This window comes from Paramormyrops kingsleyae, chromosome 17 (genome assembly GCF_048594095.1).
Source record: "Paramormyrops kingsleyae isolate MSU_618 chromosome 17, PKINGS_0.4, whole genome shotgun sequence".
In the NCBI taxonomy this organism is placed as follows: domain Eukaryota; kingdom Metazoa; phylum Chordata; class Actinopteri; order Osteoglossiformes; family Mormyridae; genus Paramormyrops; species Paramormyrops kingsleyae.
The window spans coordinates 22,284,076-22,304,366 of NC_132813.1; the positions used below are offsets into that span (position 1 = coordinate 22,284,076).

The 20,291-nt window shown below is 45.7% G+C and overlaps 1 pseudogene; it reads left to right on the top strand.

The window, feature by feature from the left end:
- The first annotated feature begins 3,055 nt into the window (after positions 1-3,055).
- On the top strand, positions 3,056-6,405 carry LOC140579234 (uncharacterized; annotated as a pseudogene).
- Positions 6,406-20,291: the final 13,886 nt, after the last annotated feature.

The window sequence follows — 20,291 nt, forward strand, 5'->3', positions numbered from 1 at the left end:
AAGCTGACCCTCCAATCAGCTGTGAACCACCCAATCTCACCGTGATTGCAGGGGTGGTGAATCAGCTGAGGGTAGGGAAGGTCGCAGGGATCTGTGGTATCTGGGGTGAACTTCTCCAGGCTGGTGGTAAGGCTGTCCTCCTGGCATTGCAGACAATCTTTGCTTCCATTTGGGAGTCAGGCATCATCTCAACTGACTGGAAAACAGGACTTAGCCCCTATCTGTAAAGGGAAGGGTGATTGCCTGGATTGCAGCAACTACAGGGGCATAACACTACTTTCAGTGCCGGTAAGGTCCTTGCTAGGGTCAACCTTAACAGGATCCGTGATCACTTGCTTGTCTGTCAGCGACCAGAACAGTCTGGTTTTACGCCTAAGAAGTCTACCATTGACTATATCCTTGCACTGTGGGTTCTCATTGAGCGCAAGCATGAGTATCGGCAGAGGTTCTTTGCAGCCTTTCTGGATTTTCTTAAAGTCAATTAATCGAGTTGCCCTGTGGGACATGTGAGAATTTGCAGGATCCCCATGAATTTGCTGGACATCATGACTAGCCTATACACTGGTACTGTGAGTGCTGTGCAGAGTTGAGGGAGTACCTCTGCTTCCTTCCAGTTGATTCTCGGGTTTGCCAAGAGTGTGTTCTTCTTGCTCCTACTCTGTTCAATGCTTGTATGGACTGAGTGCTGGGCAGGGTCATGGGGTCCAGCAGCTGTGGGGTGTCCATTGGTGAATAAAGATTTACTGATCTTGACTTTGCCGAAGATACTGTGATCGTAGCGGAGTCAATGGAGGCTCTGATCGGGGCTCTCGAGAGACTGAGCAAGGAGTCTGAGTGTCTGGGTTTGCAGGTGTCCTGGATAAAGTCCATGATTCAGACATTTAATCACTTCTTAGGCACAACCATCAGTAGTGTGTCTGTCTGCAGGGAGAATGTCGGCCATAATAATGTTATTATTTTTCATCTTTGTTCAATTTATGACATAAAAAGTAACTATCCATCAATGTTTGGTGAAAATATTGTGCATTTTTTCTATTTCCTACAGAGACTGTGTTTACATCTTTTGAGGCAAAAAAATGACCAAAATATGTTATTTATCGAGGGGTGCCCAAACTTTTGCATACTACTGTATGTCTCTGGTATGAAGTCAGCAGACGGATTGGAAGAGCATGGAGGGTCATGAGGTCGCTGGAAAGGGGTGTGTGGTATTCCCAATATCTTTGCAAGAGGACAAAGGTCCAAGTCTATAGCATTTTGGTGCTCCCTGTCTTGCTGTATGGCTGTGAGACATGGACACTATCCAGTAAGCTGCAACGAAGACTGGACTCCTTCGGTACTGTGTCTCTTCAAAGAATCAGCTAGGTGTTACATGGGCATCTCCTTGGCCTGGTCCATCTCCTTGGGTCCTCAGCAATGATGATCCTGCAAGCGAGGTCACCCTTCGGGGAATCGTACCACATAGCTGTAGTGATCACATCTAATAAAGCAGCGGTCACTAACAGGCGGACCGCGGTCCGGGTCCGGACCCAGAAGCTGTCCCATACGGACCCGGACCGACAGCCAAAACATTTAGTTATTATTTAAAACCTGACGGGGCGCTTTTATTTTAACTGGCGCAGCGTTTGTAGTTTTTTAAGTAGTGCTTTAGCAGTAGAACCGCCGTTTCCCACGCCAATGAACGTCAAACGCCTTTGACCGCCAAGCAAGACGTATAGTTCGGCGTATGCAGCCCTTTGTCTGCGCTAATGTGCCTTTCATGTTAATAGCAGCAGCGAAGCTAACACCTGCAAACAAAAAGCGTAATGTTCCTAACAGAGTGGCTGCGCTCTCCTGAAATCGTAAAGCTGAAAAGTTTTCAAATACAATATGTATTATATAACACGTTGGATAAATAGACGTAGTTTATTGTTGATTTCATGTTCGTTGAAGTTTCTGAATTTTAACATATGTATAAAGTAATGTTATCTGTTATATAAATAAACTCGTGAAACAAAAACTGTACGTTCTGTTTCACTCAAGAAAGGCTGCCAGACGGCTAGCCCAGAGGGCTGGAATATAATCCGCGCATGCGCGAGTTCTGAGGTAGACCTATAACAAAACATTAAATTACATGTGAGTGTGCAACGTCACTGGATATAACTGTGAGCGTGGCACACGATCGTCCTCTTTTAATCCCTCACACGATCTGATAAGGTAAGACTTGATCTCTGTTAACGAGGTGCCTATTGACAGTCTACTGTCTGAGAGCCGGTAACTGTTGTCGCTCCTCTCCAGGCTACCGTTCGCTACTTTGATTGCACTACCTTATAAGTTAGCTATCGCCACTTAGTAAGGTAAAGTTTATTCTCACATAACGGAGAATATTTTGCGTGGCTATTCTGTGCATACACGTCTCCCCGAACGGAGATCTAACAGGTACGCTTTTGCATAGAAGGGAGAAAAGAGAACCCAGAAGCATTTTCTGGCTGTGTCTCTTGGAAATTGCTGCTGGCACCATATCTGGTGCCATTCTATGGCTTGCTGGTACTGCTGTGGAGCTAATTCTCCCATAAAGTGGACTGCCGCGATTCTCACTCTGTCGAGTGAGTCATTCGCCTGGCTTGTTAACCCATTTGACTAAGATCTACCAGACGTGATCTTATCTTTGCTGTTGCTTGTTGGAAGGCACAAAGAAGAGAACCTAGAGAAATCTCTCTGGCTGCATCTCTTGTCACACTTGTTGCTAGCACCACATCTGGTGCCATTGTGTGGTGTGCTGGTACAGTCTCTGGTACCATTGCATTGCAGCTCTGTTGGTACCATATCTGGTACCATTCTAGCGGTGCTACTGGCTTAATGTGTATATAAAGAGATTGTTGCTTGCCATTAGGCTATCATGCCTGGATTTCACAATTGTTCTAACTGCAAAAGCAGAATGCCAGTGGAAGATGGTAATACTCTTTGTATGACATGTCTGGGCCCTGAGCATGCGATTGCTTCGAAGGCAGACCCTTCCAGCTGCCCAGACTGTCTTCCTTTCTCTACATGTACTCTATTGAGTAAGGTAAATAAAGTTATGGGGGACAAGGTGTCTACATCTTCCCGGGAGTCGTCCGGGATGAGTTTACAGCCGGCATCTCAGCCCGCTTCTCAGGAGTCAAGTGCCCACGAAGTGACGGGCACTGATCCGCCAACTTCAGGCAAAAAACACAGGAAGAGGAAGTATGAGGCCTATGACGCTCTTGCCAATACAATGGCTTCTCTGGTGAAAGAGGTTTCATCTTTGGCATCTAGCCAGCAGTGGATGATGCAGCAACTCACTGAGCGACACACAGTCCCATCAGGGCACTCTGGAGAAACATTTTCATCTCTGCAGCTGATTTCCCAGACTGCTGATGCTGACGCAGAGCTCCTATCAGTGATGGCATCTGATAACCTGGATGGTGAATATATGGGTGACAACATCTCCTCACCCTTCTGATCTGAGCTCAGGTCATGGCTCTTCCCTGCGGTCTACTCCACCTGAGACATCTGGTGCTCTCTCTGGGGATGAATTCTTTGCCCTGATGTGTAGGACCACTAAACGTCTCCATGTGGATATGCCTACGGCAACTGAAACCCAGCCTTCTCAGTTTGATGGGAAGAGAGAGGCAATGAATGAGCCATGTTCTCTCCCTATTCTCCCAGACTTTGCCAGGGAAATGACATCTGTATGGGAGCACCCGGAGGTAGCTAACCCGCCTATGAGACAGTGGGCGCAGTTTGCCAACATCCAGGGAGCGGATGAGGTAGGTTTTGGTGCTTATCCGGCAATGGATGACTCTATTGCTGCTCTCGTTCTCCCTCCCACAGCTCTTGTGGGGAAGGATCCTTCATGCCCAAATAAACAGTGTCGCGCCACTGATAAATGGTTAAAGAAAACGTTCTACAATACAGCCTTCGGGGCACGCCTCATGAACACAACATCCGTGCTCACGCTGTATCAAATGGAGCTCATCGATGACCTGTCTGCTGCTCCCGCTCAGGAAGTAGTAGAGGAGCTAAGAAAGGTCTCTGAGATCCTGGTGCACCTCGCCAGGGGCGCGGCGCACTCCAGTGGAAGATCCATTGCATCACTGTGGATGGCACGAAGACACCTGTGGCTGGCTCAGTCAAAGCTTCCTGAGCCGGACAGAAACACACTCATGAAGCTGCCTCTTACCCCTGGTTTCACCTTTGGTCCTGGAGCAGTTGACATGCTACGCCGGGCCAAGGAATCTAGGGAATCCAAGAGGGAATGGGAACAGTTGATGCCAAGACCTCCACCACCAAAACGCCAACGACCAGGCTGGAGCTATGCACATAACCCCGCAATGCCCTCTTCAAGAGGCCGTCCCAATATGCAGGTGAATGTGCAGAGACAACCTGTGCATGCCTCTGCTACGATAAGCCGCCGCCCTGGGAATCTTGCTAGGCCTCGACAGCGTGGCGGCCACAGACCTCGCGCTGCTCATCCGGCCGCTCCGCAGCCCTCTTCCTGGCATTCAAGGGGCTCATCCTCATGCCTTCTCCCACACTCAGATACTGGTGTGGGAAACGTGTTCTCCCGGTTCTTGGGTACTTTCAACAATAAAGTTTGGTTATCGGCTGCAGTTCAGGCGCCGTCCACCCATATTCAACGGCGTTTGGGTCTCTCAGAAGCCAGACCCAAAGTGGCAGCTGGCCCTCCAAGAGGAGATAAACACTCCGTTAATGAAAGGGGCAATAAGAGAGGTAAATCACAGCGAGCGGCTGAGTGGCTTTTATTCGAGCTATTTTCTGGTTCCAAAACGAGATGGTGGGTTTCGCCCAATACTGGACCTGAGGCCACTGAACCTTTGCCTACGGCCACTGCGTTTCAAGATGTTATCACTGACGCAGATCCTTCGGTCAATCCAGGCGGGGGATTGGTTCACGAGCGTAGACCTCAGAGATGCCTACTTTCACATCTCAGTCCACCCCGATCATCAACGATTTCTCCGGTTTGCGCTAAAGGACAGAGCCTTCGAGTTCAATGTTCTTCCCTTTGGCCTGTCTCTATCGCCACACACTTTTACAAAGTGCATGGACGCAGCCTTGAGCCTGCTGCGCCAGAAGGGCATCAGGGTGCTCAATTATTTGGACGACTGGCTGATATGTTCACCATCAAGACAGCAAGTGGTGCTGGACACAGCGGTGGTGGTAGACCACTTACAGCAGTTGGGCTTGTCTCTCAATTCAGAGAAGGGCCAGCTGACTCCATCGCAACAAATCACCTTCCTCGGAGTAAGGCTGGACTCGGCTGTCATGTTAGCAGGTCTCTCAGACCAAAGAGTTGTCAATCTACGGCAGTGCCTCTCACAGTTTCTGGGACAGGGCAGTGTTCGGGCCTACCAGTGTCAAAGGCTTTTGGGCCTAATGGCTGCTGCTTCCCAGGTGGTGCGCCTTGGCCTTCTACACATGAGGCCAGTGCAGAACTGGTATCTGTCCAGGACGCTCCACCCTGTGTTGGACAGGAACAAATATGTCACTCTAACACCTGTGTGTTTGAGAGCTCTCCGATGGTGGAACATGTCCCGGAATCTGTACAAAGGTGTGCGGTTAGGCAGAATCTACCGACGCGAAGTTCTGACCACAGACGCTTCCCTGTCGGGTTGGGGGGCAGTCTGGAATGGTGTGGGAGCCCGGGGAGTCTGGCATCCACCATGGATCACAGCCCACATCAATGTCCTCGAGCTGAGAACAGTATATCTCGCTCTCCGTCATTTCTTACCAGTGCTGCAGAACAAGCATGTGCTAATTCGGACGGACAATATGTCAGCGATAGCTTACATAAATCGCCAGGGAGGTCTGAGGTCTCAGGCCTTGCACAGTGTAGCCTGGGAACTCCTCCTTTGGGCAGACACCCGTCTTTGCTCGGTCAGAGCAGTCCACTTGCCAGGCCCTCTGAATTCCGCAGCAGATCTATTGTCAAGAGGCAAGTCACACCCAAGTGAATAGAGACTGCACCCAGCCACAGTATGTCTGATTTGGGCTCTTTTTGGGAAGGCACACGTCGATCTTTTCACCTCAAGGGAGTCCACACACTGCCCACTTTGGTTCTCCTTAAGCCAAGATGACGCACCTCTAGGTGAGGACGCTCTGGCACACTAATGGCCCAAGGGCCTTCTGTATGCCTTCCCCCCCCCTTTCCCTGATTCCAGCTGTGCTGGAGAAGACAAGGAGGGAGAACCTGGATGCCCTCAGGCGACTTGGTTTGCAGAAGTTCAGATCTTCCTTTCAGGCAAACCGTGGCAAATCCCACTGAGGGAGGATCTGTTGTCTCAAGCAGGGGGAGGGCTGTGGCACCCGTCACCATCTGTACTCAATCTGTGGGTTTGGCCGTTGAGAGGGACGCTCTCCTCGCTCAAGGGTTATCCGTTGCAGTAGTTAAGACTTTGCAGTGCGCTAGGGCCCCATCAACGAGGGCACTATACTTTTACAGGTGGGAAGTTTTCAAGACTTGGTGTGAACAGCGGCAGGAGTGCCCCCAGTCCTGCCCCCTGAATTCAGTTCTAGAGTTTTTACAGGAACAGTTTGACCAGGGCAAGTCCCCTTCAACTTTGAAGGTCTTTCTTGCAGTGATATCTGCTTGCCATGAGAGAGTAGACGGGAAAACACTTGGCGCTAATCCCCTGTCTATTCAGTTCATAAAAGGGGTTCAACGGCTTCGCCCCAGGAGACTTTCCTCTGTGCCTGCATGGCAACTTAATGTTGTCCTTGATGCACTGCTGAAGCCTCCATTCGAGCCCATTGTGGGCATTGACCTCAAGTGGCTTTCTCAGAAGGTGGCCTTCTTGCTGGCCATCACCTCGGCCAAACGCGTTGGAGAGCTTCATGCACTGTGCATACTGATTGCTTCCATGTGAAACCAGATGGAGCTGGCATTGTGCTACGTCCTAACCCGGCTTTCATGCCTAAGGTTCTTTTAGTGCGAAACCTGAATCAGGTGATTGTTTTGGACCCTTATCAGCCTCCTCCCTTTGAGTCAGAGGAGGATCAAACACCTCATACTCTGTGTCCTGTGCGGGCTCTCCTCTGTTATGTTGATTGAACAAAAAGTTTTCATTTGACAGATCAGCTCTTTGTCTGTCATGGTGCTGGGCGGAGGGGTAAGGCCCTTTCTAAACAGAGGCTGTCACACTGGGTAGTTGGCACTATAAAGCAGGCTTACCAGCTTTCTGGTCTTCCATCTCCAGTGGCCACGGTTGCACACTCTACCCGGGGCATTGCTACTTCTTGGGCTCTCCTTAAAGGGGTCCCCTTGCAGGATATTTGCCAGGCAGCCTGTTGGTCCTCGCCTTCAACCTTTGCACGGTTTTACAACCTGAATGTGGTATCTCCTTTGTCCTTCGGGAATGCTGTCTTGAGTTCATGAGTTCAATCCTACGAAGTTTCTTCTGACTTCTTGCAGTTAGCCAATTCAGTTTTGTTGGCATAATATTTGTATTTCAATGAAATGGGGTTGAGAGTTGGATTCAATGAAAGTCTTAAAGGCACTTTGTGTATTGTGTCGTTTGTACATCTGCTGAAATGATTGTCCTTTGGGGCATACATATATTCCAGCCCTCTGGGCTAGCCGTCTGGCAGCCTTTCTTGAGTGAAACAGAACGTTGGGTTACGGATGTAACCTTGTTTTTCTGTGAAGGAAAGAAAGGCTGCCAGACTTTGTCGTCGCTCTGGACTTCGCATTCAGGATTTATGAGGACGATCGTGTGCCACGCTCACAGTTATATCCAGTGACGTTGCACACTCACATGTAATGTAATGTTTTGTTATAGGTCTACCTCAGAACTCGCGCATGCGTGGATTATATTCCAGCCCTCTGGGCTAGCCGTCTGGCAGCCTTTCTTTCCTTCACAGAACCAAGGTTACATCCGTAACCCAACGTTTTCAGGGTTGCCAAATCTCAAGCATCTGGCATGACACTCACGCTTTCAGACTCATGCTGGAAATCTTACGGCAAATCTATATTATTCCATTATAAAACCTATTAGTTACGTCAAAAGTGTATTTACACGGTTAAATACAAAAGCAGACTATTTACAAGGTATGACCCGTTACATGTGTGCAGACATCTCGAATTGAAAATCTCACTCCAGCCAGCTGGCCGAAGTTCTATGTCACGTGACAATAAATAATATCAAAACGTTTTTGAATTGTACTGAATTAATTTGATTTGACAGTCAGGTACTGATTACATACAATGTTGATGCAACTAATAGGCTGCTTAAATACAGTATATATCACACTATTAAATAGTTAGACATTATAATCTTCCAGACCTTTGCTTCAAGAATTTTTCTGTAACTGGACCTCTTTAAATTTTAGTTGAATACCCCTGTAATAAAGGGTTTGTGTATTTAAAATGGAAAATACGAAATACAAAAAAATGTAAACGGCTACACCTCCTAAGTTAAACTAGCAAAGAATATGTGCTAAGGACAATCCCTTGATTATGGCTGTTAGCATCTGGGGGCCAGTGACGTGAGTCAGGAGATCCAATCATCTTTGTTTCCCTGTTTTTTCATTACAGAGAATAATGTATAAAAGGGCAACTGATCACCATTAACCTTAACCTGAAAAGAATAGCTTTGAAGGGAGATTTACAAGTAATATTTGTTGTCTTCGACTTCCAGTGAGTATCATGCATATATTTTTTTTACTCTTAAGTTTTTAACAACATATTAATTTAACAAAAACTTTTAAACATTTAGGTGACAGCCTTTAATATTTGTGCTGTACTGTAATTTCTATGATTATAATTTGATTTTTTTTCTAGAGACGTATTGATAGCACATATACTGTATAGTGCTGGAGATCTGCAGCTGCAGTAGAACAGGTAATGTATATTAACCAACCCTGCAAAACATTTACTTATTCATGTATCCATGCATTTATCTCCAGTAACTGCTTAACCTGTACATAGTTGCACTGCCAGAAAACAAAATATTACTTTAAAATATAGCCCTACTACTTTTGTGTTCAAATAAACAAAAGAATAGAATCAGCAATATCTTAATACAGTTATTAAGTACATGTACACTTTAAAATAAGTAACTATTATAGAATCCTTCTTCCTACCACTCACCCTGAACTTGCTTGTTGGGCCCTGGAACCTATCCGAGGCAGCATGGGGGGGATACACTGTACATACAGGATATGCATGCAATGCAAACGCCATACATACAGACCAGGGGCAGGACTCAAACTCGCAACTCTGGCCAACATGACATCCGTGATTATTGTCAGGTTATGTTCATGTCATTAATATATCCATTAATACCAATAATAAAGTTATTATGCAATGTTTTATACAATAAAGGAAAACACTGTCTTAAATGTATCAGTATTGCAGGTTTACTTTTAGAAAAAAGACCAGCCATTTTAAAATATGTATTTATGTAATATTTATGTATTTTCCAGGTGTCTGTGTACCACCAGGCAAGTAATTACATGCCCAAAAAGTTCACCATAATTTTAAATTTGAGTACACAGCCATTAATATTTATTAGTTTCATGTAAATATAACAAAACCCTCTATTTGATGTAGACCAACTAATAATTAACTCAGAACTGAATTGAGTTCTTAGACTCATAAAATGCACTCAGGCTTGAGACAAAAACTCCTGTTTTAATAACAACTATTACAATAAGAATTATGTAATAAATTAACAGACAACAGTTTTTAATGATAAATTTAGCATTAACATGCAGTGTTTTTTGCAGGTTGTTTTAGACATTGTATTGTAGATTTCTATATAAAACAGAGTATTTTTCTGCATAAAGTATAGGCTGGTGTTTTCAAATAGTCTAAAGATCGAGATGATAATCCTCTAGAATCTAGATGGAGAGAAATGTATTGTGTAACTAATTTTCCTCTGCAATATTCCTGATCATATATATATATACTCACCTAAAGGATTATTAGGAACACCTGTTCAATTTTTCATTAATGCAATTATCTAATCAACCAATCACATGGCAGTTGCTTCAATGCATTTGGGGTGTGGTCCTGGTCAAGACAATCTCCTGAACTCCAAACTGAATGTCAGAATGGGAAAGAAAGGTGATTTAAGCAATTTTGAGCGTGGCATGGTTGTTGGTTCCAGACGGGCCAGTCTGAGTATTTCACAATCTGCTCAGTTACTGGGATTTTCACGCACAACCATTTCTAGGGTTTACAAAGAATGGTGTGCAAAGGGAAAAACATCCAGTATGCGGCAGTCCTGTGGGTGAAAAATGCCTTGTTGATGCTAGAGCATCAATAGAGCATCTTTGGGATGTGGTGGAACGGGAGCTTCGTGCCCTGGATGTGCATCCCACAAATCTCCATCAACTGCAAGATGCTATCCTATCAATATGGGCCAACATTTCTAAAGAATGCTTTCAGCACCTTGTTGAATCAATGCCACGTAGAATTAAGGCAGTTCTGAAGGCGAAAGGGGGTCAAACACCGTATTAGTATGGTGTTCCTAATAATCCTTTAGGTGAGTGTATATATATATATATATATATATATATATATATATATATATATATATATATATATATATATATATATATATAGTGTGTGTGTGTGTGTGTGTTAATATTTACCCAGGATGTACCCTCTCTCGTGCCTGGGATACAATTGTGGCTTTGCAGACAGTCTGCATTGGAACTGGAGGATTGGATTTTCAGAAATGTTAACAAGATTTAATTCCCAGGACTGTGAGGACTGAAGAAGATTGATGCTGAGAGAACATGTCTGGGATAATTTACCAAAACGATACAGCAAAGTCTTTAGTGCGTCCAGATTTTTTCCATATCAGTGGATTTTCTAATTTGCCTCATGCCAAATATTACTTTTTTTTTTTGTGTTTAGTTTACGCTGTGACTGTATTGGGAAACTCCTTGGTCACATTTATTATTTACATAGACCGTAGTCTACACACCCCAAAGTATATGGCAGTATTTAGTTTAGCTATAGCTGACTTGGGTGAGAGCACAGCTATTTTTCCTAATGTGGTTCAAAATATTATATTCAATACACATGAAATTACCTATGGTGCTTGCTTGGCCAATATGTTTTTTGTATATTTCTTCAACTCCGTCCAGTCTGTCATGCTTACTGTTCTAGCGTATGACAGGTTTGTTGCAATTTGCTTTCCATTGAGATACCACAGCATTGTGACGAATAAATCGATGGGTATTATTGTCACTGTTGGATGGATATTCAATTGTACCTACATGATTGTTGGAATGATTTTCATCATCAAACTGTCCTTCTGTAAATCTACAGTGATCGATAGCTATTTCTGTGACCATGGACCTATATACCGGTTGGCATGTAATGATAATACTCCAAGTATAACATTAGCAAAGGTATACATTGTATTACATCTATTTTTACCAATGTTTGTAATTAGTTTATCTTATGCAAGCATTTTGCTGGCACTGTCTAAAATTGCCTCCTGGGAAGGACGTCTGAAAGCCCTAAAGACCTGTTTTTCTCACCTAATACTAGTGTCAGTATTTTATATTCCGTTACTGTGCATTTACATAGCTGGTATCTATATTCCAATTGACTCCAGTGCCAGGATAATCAATACATCACTCTCATATGGTGTTCCTGCCATGCTGAACCCTATTGTATATTCTCTGAACACTGCCGAGATCAAAGAATTTGTAAAAAAAATGTTCGGAAGAAATAGACATAAGGGCATAGTACCCACCATAGTTAAGTGATAAAATATTTTTATCATGCTTGCTGATAGTATCCAATTCACTGAGATAATGGTTGCTTAAATAGCCTGACTTTCCCCAGGGGAAATTATAGGAGGGAGAAGCTGAAAACGTAAGGAAATCTGCTAACCAGAATTACAACAGATCCCAGTTCAGTACACGAGGGTTACTGTAGTCACTTTGCAATATAATCTTGAATTAGCATGTATAAAGATAACAATTAAATCATTCTATGCAACTATTGTACACTATTACACCTATATAACTATTAAACTATTAAAGCATCATAATTTATGGATACTGTATTTAATCATTAGTCACTTTTAATCTTAGCAAAACTAAAAAACAAAACATTTTAAGTTAATAAAATATTTTTCTAGCTGAATAAAATAATGATGACTGCAAGAATATTACAATATTCCTTAATCTGTTGTTTATGTGTCTATTGATACACTATTTGGAGAAAAATATTGGGACGACTGGTAATTACACCTACAGGGTCTTTTATGACATTCCATTCCAAATCCACGGGCATCAATATGGTGTTAATCCCCCCTTTGCAGCTACAACAGCTGCCATTCTTCTGAAAAGGCTTTCCACGAGTTTTGCAGTTTGTCTATGGGAATTTTTGCCCATTCATTCAGAAGAGCATTTGTGAGGTCAGGCACTGATGTTGGACATGAAAGCCGGGCTTGCAGTCTCTGTTGTAGTTTACCCAAAAGCTGTTTGATGCGGTTGAAGTCAGGCTCTATTCAGGGCAGTCTAGTTCTTCCACACCAAACTCAGCTAATGTCTTTATTGACTGTGGCACAGCCAAACTGGAAGAGAAAAGTGCTTCCCCAAACTGTTCCCACAAAGTTGGAAGTGTAAAGGGTTAAGGCTGATAACAGAAAAATAATTTCTTAAAATAGTAAAAATAAATAAATAAATATAGAAGCTAGAATTGGTAAAAGATTTAATTGTTCAAAAAGTTATTAAAATTAAAAGGAAGACCACGTAAATAAGTTTCTTTTAAAAAAAAAAAAGGGGAACCCACAAGTTTTGTTTCAATACGTTTAATTAACCACTAATGATATTGGAGGCAGTTTGCTCCCTTCCATTAGGGGACGCCAGGCTATGGAGAAATGTATGTGCAGAGGCGGAAACCACAGAATAAAAACTGTAGTCAACCTGAACGCAATAGCCACGTCTCTGTCTGCTCACTTTCTCCAAATAGGTTAGTAAATGGCTCTGTCCCTAAATAATTGTAATTAAGTGCACGGGTGATACGTTTCAATTGGTGAATTAATGTATGTGCTGTGATGTAAATGTAATGTTAGACTGTGTTTTGCTAACATGCGCGAATCTCTAAAATGGCGTGAGTCGCGCCTTCATGGTGAATGCTTACTCTACAGCCGCGCGCCTCGGAGAGTTAATAGCGTATGTGATGGCCGGTACACGTTTATGACTGTTTCAAGTCTGTTTGTTTCTTTTATTGTAATGTATAAAATAGTACCTTGGCGCTATGACATGTTAAAACCTGACATTTAATAGATAAGTGTTAAGAATGGGAAAAACTTAATGCTGCGGCTAATGCTTAAAACAATCAATTGTTAAAAAGTTAATCAAATATGCTTAGATGGACTTGACTTAAAATGTAAACGGCTAACTGTGGCTGTGTGGTGTTTTGAGAGTGAAACATGGACTTTGAGTATTCTTCGTATTAATTTATCTGTTGAAATAGACAGAATAAAAACTGTAGTCAACCTGAACGCAATAGCCACGTCTCTGTCTGTGAATGACATCGCACTTATTAGCAAAAAACCCACATTGAAATGAGTGGTGCATTATTAAACGGTATTTGAGTGCCGCATTAGAAACGTGTGGGTGCATGACGCTCGTTACGGAGACATAATGGCTTTTTATTTCATTTTATTTATATATGTGTTATTATAGAGTACATCTGGTTCTTTCATGTAATCATACTGTTTAAAGAATGCCAAGATTCATTGGGTTCAAATTGTCAAAGAGTGTTTCAAGGAGCATGAGGAATCATTTTCACGCATGACTTGGTCTCCACAGACACACAGTTAAAGAACTACAATGGTTTCTCGGGTTTGCTAACTTTTACCGCCGGTTTGTGAGAAATTTCAGCCAGGTAGCCGCTCCATTCACCTCCCTCATCTGAGGAAAAAGGCCCCGACTGCAGTGGACCCTGGAGGCGGACCACACCTTCCAGAAGCTTAAAGATGCCTTTTGCTCCGCACCCATCCTTCGACAACCATATCCGGAGGATCCTTTTGAGGTGGAGGTGGACACATCTGAGGCTGGAGTGGGAGGCATCCTCATACAGAGAGACCTGGTAACCAGTCGCTGACACCCCTGTGCGTACTTCTCTAAAAAACTCACCCCTGCCTAACGGAACTATGAAGTGGGGAACCAAGAAATTCTGGCAATCCAACTAGCTTTAGAGGAATGGAGACATTGGTTGGTCACCCCTTCCAGGTCCTCACCGATCACCGGAACCTCAAATATTTGCAAACCGCTAAAAGACTAAATCTTCGCCAGGCCCGCTGGGCTATGTTCTTCACTCGGTTTAATTTTGTAGTGACTTACCTTCCAGGACCGAAGAACATCAAAGCCGATGCACTCTCCCAGCAGTACGACCTCGCGGCAGAGATGGATCGCACTGTTCCCTTCCTAGCCCCTTCAAGCTTCACTGCCACCATCTCTTGGCCTATAGAAGAAACCCTCCAAGCTGCTAACGATCATACAACTCCACCTGCCAGCTGACCCCCTGGAAAATTGTATGTACCTACCGCACACAGACCAGCAGTCCTCAGGTGGGTCCATACCTGCTATAGTTCCAGGCACCCGGGGGTCTCCGCAATGCTCCGGTTGGTGGCATGAAGGTATTAGTGCCAAACTTAAGGCATCACACTTACCTCCGGCCGGACTGCTTTACCCACTGCTGATCCCATCGCGTCCCTGGTCCCATATCACGATGGACTTCATAATGGAGCTTCCCCTCTCGAAAGGGAACAGCGGTCGACCACTTCTCCGAAATGTGTCGACTTCTTGCTCTTCCTAAGCTTCTGACTGTGATGGACCTGGCCGGGGTATTTCTCATCCCAGAGGATGTAGTATCGGATCGTGGTCTGCAATTCTCCTCGCAGGTGTTTCGTGCCTTCTGCGCTAAACTTCACATCTCCCTAAGTCTGTCTTCTGCCTACCACCCCCAGTCCAATGGACTGGCCGAAAGAACCAACCAGGAGGTGTCCAAGGCTTTGAGCTTTTTATGCAAAGACAATCCCGCAGAGTGGGCTACTCACTTAGTATGGGTGGAATATGCCTAAAACACTCGAGTGAACCCAGTTGTAACTTTTCTTTCCCATTCTGACATTCAGTTTGGAGTTCAGGAGATTGTCTTGACCAGGACCACACCCCTAAATGCATTGAAGCAACTGACATGTGATTGGTTGATTAGATAATTGCATCAATGAGAAATTGAACAGGTGTTCCTAATAATCCTTTAGGTGAGTGTATATTTATATGTTATTACACAGTTCGCGAGTTTTGTACGCAATCGGCTGTGAAAGTTAGACCATTGATGTTTAAATGTTAGTTTTTGTGCACGACTCACCGTGAGTCAGCCCAATCATCGCTGAAACCATTGTAGTTTCGAACTACGGTAGTTAAAAAATAACGTGTTTCAAACTACTGTGGTACAAGGTTTTTGGGAAACAGTCGTACTCCGGATGTTGGTTAGTTTGAACTACCATAGTATGACGCATCGTTAATGCTAACTTCCATCATTGTTTGGGAAACGCACCCCTGATAGTTACAACATTACTCTTTTCCTTCCAATATTGTTTTATATCTATTCTCTACTGAATCGCCAGTGCTGTTTATCAACCTGACATTGTATCAGTCCTCTTTGATCAAGTCTCTACCGGAAACTTGAAATTCCCCAATACATCTTACTGCCAACTCGTGTTGTATCATTGTTGTCACAGCAAAAATAATTAAAATGAAAATAATGATTTCCTGACAGTTTGAGGGATCCCACTCCCATTCTTCCAGCCATTTGTTTTGAAGGAGTAGTGTCCTGGGGAATCGAAGAAGCTGTCCAAGCAGTCCAATGTTTTGTTCAACCACCTGAGGGGTGTCCGGCTAACGGACTCTACATACCTGATTTTTTACGCTCACAGACTCACCAGTGGGGACACTGCTCTCGCTTAACCTGTCACGCCGGAGTCCATAGAACCAGATCCTTGCTTCAGCAATGCTTCTGGTGGCCTTCTATGCTATGTGATTTTCTCAGTTATATAGCTTCTTGTCCTGCCTGGAATAAGAACTCCTCTCAGGCTCCAAACGGTTTGTTACAACCCCTTCTCGTTCCCCGTCATCACTGGTTCTATAGGGCCTTGGATATTGTGACCGGACTCCATCCAGGGGATTTAGCGAAAGAGACAGTGCAGCTACTCATCGACCATGTATTCAAACTCCATGGATTGCTACTCAACGTGGTTTCCAACAGAGTGCCGCAGTTTGTCTCCCATTTCTGATGGAAGTTTTGTAAGTTGACTGGTGCTACTGCAAGCATTTACTCTGGGTTCCACCCGCAAACGAATGGTCAGACAGAGAGGGCCAACCAAAACCTGGAAAGAATGTTGCACTGCTTAGCCTCCCACTTGCCGGGGTCCTGGAATGAATTCCTCCCTTGGGAGAATATGCCCATAACTCTCTGCTCGTTTCATCCACAGGATGGTTGTTGTTTCAGTGTTTCTTGGGCTAACCAACTGCCATTGTTTCCAGCATTGGAGGTGGAGGTTGTGGTACCCAGTGCTGTCAGCAGACCTGGAGGTTATCCTAGTCTTGCTTATTACACTCCCATGTCTGCACGGAGAAGTATGTCAGTTGGTGCTGCTCTGTGGCCCCTCCTCTCCAAGTGGGACAGAGTGTCTGGCTAAGCAATCTCTATCTATTTCCTCTCCGAATTTCCTCCCGTAAGCTGGCACCTCATTTCATAGGTCCTTTCCCCATACCCAAGATAATCAGCCCCACTGCTGCATCTACCGGGAGCCATGCGATGGGTCCACCCTACATTTTATGTTTCTCTCCTCAAGCCCAATGTGATCAGTCGACACAGCGTATTTTTCGCTTCTATTTCAGTTTATATCTCGCTGAAATATTTATGTAGAATCATGAAAAAAATGCTGAATAAATCCGTAATCTGTCTTCTTTTCAAAACACCCATTGTCAGAAGTATTAGAGTTTTTAATATTAGGTTAAATCAGCAAAAAAGTAAACCATGTTATCTTACTTGATTTTACCTGCAATGGGGGCGTGTAGTACCGCTGTAACCCAAAGATCGCTATTCACATTCTAAATAGCCGCATTAGCGCATATTGAAATCGCATTGGCATGGTAATTTGATGAACAACGCAATGGTGAAACGCAATCCAGATACGTCCCCATCAGTGCCATAAAAGGGGGGGGGGGGATGTGGCCAGGTGTCAATGGCTCATCCATACACATGAAAGTTGCTACATATTCAATGAAAGGAGCCAGAAATAGTGACATGAGTTCGGTTTTTCTTATTTATTTATCCAACTGAATGTTGCAACTACACCATTTAGTCATCTTCATGTACCCAAGACTTTGCTGATCAGATATCTGGGATCGAAACAAACTTTAATAATGTTTCTGTAAGTGTTCCAAACTGCATTTTGCAATGTCTATACTTTGATGTCAAATTATAAACTTAACATTAATCTGACATGTTTACAAAGTATATTAAAATAAAGATGAGTTTAATGGCAAAACAAATATATAAGAATTTATTTTCCATGAATTAAGTTTATGATATTGAAAGAAATGTGTGATCATGCCCCAGTCAGTGAATGTGTGTTCCCTACCCCTAGACCCCAGAGGGTTAACTCTGAGTGTCTGGTTTACTTGTTCTCATCTGGTATCATGGCCAGACATGAGACTTCATGGTTTGTCCGGAGTTTGAGCGTTTTTTTTTTTTTCTTGTTTGCCTGCCTGCCTGGTTTTCTTGACCCCGATTTCCATCCCCAGATTCCGAGACAAGCTTGGTGCCCGGAACTCTGACGTACATCGCCCGACCTTTACCTGCGCACCGACTACTGTGTGCCTGTCTGATCCCTCTGATCACCGATATACATCGCCCAACCATCGCTTGTTTCCTGACTCCAGCTTTTATCTCTCAATTTGTATTGTGTTGGATTGCCATACTGTTTATCTCACCACCAGTCTCCAGTTTTGCCCTACCCCAAATAAAGCTGGCTTCTCTCCCTGAATCTGCACAAGACTCCTCCTTGACACATATTCTTAGTGGTGCACCAATGTGGAAACTTTCACTGCAGTGGCGATACTAGGTCTTGCTTGATCTAACTCTAGGTGCCCTAGCAAACACAACCCCAAACCACTCCCCTACAACAAAAAAGGCAATAACTTTTTATTAATGTCACACCCCAATCGTGCTGATCCTCCTGTGCCACACCCCCCTCGTTAACCTCATGTGGATTCTTATTAGTTTGGTGTATTTGAGTCCAAGTCAGAGTTTGTTTCCCTAGTTATGTCATTGTAGTGTTGTGTATTGTTACGCTGTCTGTTCCTTATGCCCCTTCGGTTTCCCATTAAATCGCTTTATTTTACCACAGTCCATATCTCCCTTGCTTGCTTCCCTGGTCTGGCGCTGCAACGTATGACAGAATGACAGAGCTCCAAAAGAAGACACCTCGGATGTTGCAGGAGGAATACCTCAGCGTTACGGACGAGGTAATACATTGGCTTGATCAGCCCGAATTCCGGGATGATCCCCTGTTTCGGGCTCTAGCCTACCGGTGCAGAGACATCCTGGAAGAGATGTCCCTGTCCGGAGATGTGCACCTGGCCGGGGAGGTGCATGAAAATCTGAGGCGGCTGAGACGCGGGGTGGCTGAGGCAAACTTAAAACGGGAAGCCGCAGCTCATGGATTGGCTTACGGTCCTTTCGGGGAATTGCCAGAGGTGCTCCAGACTTCGCCACCAACAACAGCAATTGGGAAAATGAAAAAGTGGAGAAAACAAGTAAGTCGCGCACAAGATTTTCCTGGGGGCTATCTCGCTCTCCGCTGCTTCCCCTGCCGGGTGTCGGGAGGACCCCCTCCCGATTCTGAACCCGGCGGTGTTCATGCCAGCTACTGCTGACCCTGATCTTCTTCCCGCCACTGTGCTGCCCACGTCAGCTGCTTGCCCATTTTCTGGGACGCACATGATCCTTAAAGGGGCCAGGTCCATTTGGCACGCTATCCCATGGGTTCCCTGGTTCTGGAAGCAGACGGCGCCCGTTCCCGGCTCCACCCCCCGTGGTTCCTGTGCCAGCTGTTCCCGTAGCACCCCCCGTGTTCCCCGTGCCGGCTGTACCCGCAGCGCCCCCCGTGGTTCCCGTGCCTGCAGCGCCACCTGTGGTTCCCGTGCCTGCAGCGCCCCCTGTGGTTTTAGTTCCTCCTGCTTAATCGCCCGAGGTCCCTGCCCAGTCCCCCGTGGTTCCTGAGCCAGCGTGATGTGCCATCCCCCATGGTTCCTGCTTCATCCCCTGGGGTTCCTGCTCTGCCCCCAGATCCCATCCCCCAAGACATCCATGATCCCCCAGACATTACTCCCGTACTTCCGGTCCCAGTCCCTGAGGAGGTCCCCATCTGTCGAACCATTGCTCCTCCACCCTTAGTGGAGATGGAGGAGGAGCTTGAATGGGACCCCTCAGGGATCACCCTGACCTCCCCAGTGACTCCTCCACCATCACCCCAGTGTGGCAGGTCCCAGCCAGGTACCCACCTCTGTCTCCTGGAAAGGGAGGGGACACCTGCGCTGGGGTCGGGTCTCGCCCACCCTGCCCCCTGGCTCGCCTTCGGTTCCCCTGGCTGTGGCTCGGCGGTCGCCTGCGGGGCCTCTGGCTCCAGCTCGGTGGTTGCCTTCAGTCCCCCTGGCTTTAGCTCGGCAGTCGCCTCCGGCGCCTCTTTGGCTGGCTGCAGTCCTGCCTCTGGCGCCTCGTCGGTCACCTGCGGGTCCTCCATCTCCGACTCGTCGCTCGGTTACATCTTGGCCGATGGTGGCTGCGCCTTCGACTGCCGCGGCTGCTGCTCCTTCCTCCCCTTCGCCTGTGTCCCCTTCCTCTTCCTCCTTGCCCCCTCCGTCAGTCCCTCCGCCTTCCTCCTTGCCACCTTCGGCGTTCCCTCCTGCTCCCTCCTTGTGCTCGCCGAGGGTCCCTCTGGCTCTGGCCTCGCGGTCACCTGCTGCCCCTGCGGCTTCTGCCCCTCACCTGCTGGGGTTCCCTCTGGCTCCCCATTTCCCCCCGCTCTTTGCCTCCTTGCCTTCTGCCTTTGTGCCCCCTGTGTTTGCTTCCCTCCCTCTGTGCTTTCCGGTCCCTTTGTGTCTCCTGTGGGTGTTTCCCCTGGTGTTGTCCCATCGTTGTCCCTCTCCTTGGGTTCCGTGTTCCCGTGTTTGGTGCCCCTGTGTCTGACTGCGTTCCCTGTGGTTTGTTGTTTGTTGTCTGAGTTGTT